This window comes from Gracilinanus agilis, unplaced genomic scaffold (assembly GCF_016433145.1).
Source record: "Gracilinanus agilis isolate LMUSP501 unplaced genomic scaffold, AgileGrace unplaced_scaffold25266, whole genome shotgun sequence".
Classification (NCBI taxonomy): Eukaryota; Metazoa; Chordata; class Mammalia; order Didelphimorphia; family Didelphidae; genus Gracilinanus; species Gracilinanus agilis.
In genome coordinates, this window is record NW_025357209.1 from 2662 (window position 1) to 5162 (window position 2501).

General features: G+C 38.2%; 1 non-coding gene across 1 annotated transcript; it reads left to right on the plus strand.

Moving 5' to 3' along the window:
• The first annotated feature begins 1594 nt into the window (after positions 1-1594).
• Positions 1595-1702, plus strand: LOC123254577. The gene has a single exon (XR_006506684.1). It is a non-coding gene; the product is annotated as a U6 spliceosomal RNA (small nuclear RNA).
• The last annotated feature ends 799 nt before the right edge of the window (positions 1703-2501 follow it).

Below are 2501 nucleotides of genomic sequence, written 5' to 3' on the forward strand. Positions count from 1 at the left end.
ATTCTACGGGTTAAGATTTATTTTCCAAGGTCTGTTCCAAGTCTCACTTACTGTGTATTTTCTCTGGTCCTTTCCAGCTCTAACATTCTATGTTCTAAGGTTTCTCTTAGTTCTAACAGCCAAAGTTCTAATATTTCACCAGCTCTGATGTTCTTTTCTCTAGATTTTGAGATATTTTGCTCTGATATCCCATGGTTTCATGAACTAAAGTCAGAACATTGGAATTCCATCTTTAAGTCAGTCTTTTTGTGGACCTTAGCAAATATTTTTTTAAACCCTCACCTTCCATCTTGGAGTCAATACTGTGTATTGGCTCTAAGGCAGAAGAGTGGTAAGGGTGGGCAATGGGGGTCAAGTGACTTGCCCAGGGTCACAAGTTTGTAATAGGTTTTATTTTTCTTGTATTCTCAGTTGGAGAGTGGAATTTGGATGGGAGAATGAGAAGATATATCTCAGCTGATTAAACAAATACTTTTTTTTGAAAGAAATAAAGTATTCTTAGAATGTAAGAAAAGGTGACATTAGAAGTAGAAGGGAACACAGGACAGGAAGTAGAAAGGAAGTGTCTGAGGCCAGATTTGAACCTAGGACCTCCTGTCTCTAGGGCAGGCTCTCAATCCACTGAGCTACCCAGCTGCCCCCAGCAAATATTTTTTTAAAAAGCCATCTCAGAAGAATCTGGACAGTTTTTGTCATCTTGGTTTAAGCTCTTAACACGAAAGGTTTTCCTTGTCTTACAAACTTTCTGACCTCTTGCCTTCAATGAAGCAGAAATACAGGTGATCTCTAAGGACAGAGGGACAACTAGGTACAGAGGAACAGCTACTAAGTTGTAATTATTCTCTTTCCCAAGAGGCAAACAATAAAAGTCTTTATAAAAAAATTTTTAAACAGAAGGTGTTAAGTCAGAGGATGACTGCTTATTGAAATCCAAAAGCAAAAGTTTGTCTCTTTTATAAAAACAAGCTTTTCTGGCTATAGAAGACAATTTTCTTGGCCTCCCACCAAATTAATGAGGGTTGCATCTTGACTAGATCACTGGCTAAGAACACCTGTTGACATTACAATTGAGAACCTTGACTCATAGTTTAATGGGCACGGCTTTATTCTGAGTTAAGTAGTAGGCTCATCTTTCCAGTCTCTGGTTATTTAGTTGAACCTTGATAATGACAGATATTAGGAAAGACTATGATCCCTCTCAGCTCTGAAATCCCATATTCAATAATCTAAGATCTCTTCTAGCTATCACAGATATTCTGTGTTGTAAATTCTTTTCCAACTGACATCCTTTGTTCCACGTTTCAACAGTCCATTTCCATGATTGCTGCCTTCAAGTATTGAGAAAGGAAAATTTGACTAGTTCTGATTAGCCCCAAGAGGAAGAACTAAGAATAAAGTATTGAATGTGAGGATGGGGCAAGAGTGTTGGATTTTGAATCAGAAAACTAGAGGTTAAATTTAGTTCATCCATTTATGTCTTGTGAGAGCTTGGGCAATTCATAGCTTCTCTGGAACTGAGTGTCCTTGCCCATAAAAGGAGAAGATCAAACTAGACAATTTCAAGATCCCTTACAAATCCCAACAGTATGGTACAGTGCTTGCTTCAGCAGCACATATACTAAAATTGGAATGATACAGAGAAGATCAGCATGGCCCCTGCGCAAGGATGACATGCAAACAGCGAAATGAACTTAGGGTGATTGTAAGGAATGATTTCCTGATGATTAGATTCATCCAAAATCAGAATGAGTTCTCTTGGAGGATAATGGATTGTCCTTCACAAGGAGTCTTGGGGAAAAATACCAAATGGCCACTTCTCAAGTATTACATGGAGAGAAATTCTTGCTCAATTACAAATTGGACTAAATGGCCTCTGCGGTACTCTACAACGTCAAGATTTTGTGATTCTGTCTGTCCTGCATTCCCTTCTACTTCTAATGTCACCTTTTCTTACATTCTAAGGATACTTTATTTCTTTCAAAAAAAAGTATTTGTTTAATCAGCTGAGATATATCTTCACATTCTCCCATCCAAATTCCACTCTCCAACTGAGAATACAAGAAGAATGAAACCTATTACAAACATGTATAGCAAAATGGAACACATTTCCTTACTGACCATGCCAAATAATTGGAAATATTTGCATATATTCAATCCATATTGAAGTTGTCCACCGACTTCACGAAAATTCCTAGTGGGTAGGACACTCAGAAAGGGGAACCAGGGTCTGAGAGAAAATGGGTTATGGGTTAGGAACTAATGAGAAGAAAACATAAGGCAAGAATGAAGACACACAAAGTTCTGGCAGAAGGTAGTCAGACAGCAAGTAAGTTCTGGTGGATAAGAGCTTCCATGGTTCAGAGCTTCACTGGGATGAAGCTCTGATGGGAAAGAGCTTAACCCTTAGCTGACATACTGCTCTTTTATTGGAGTAGCAACAGTATAGGGGGAAGGGAAAAAACAAGTGGTCAGATACATTGGCACTATGATATATATATATA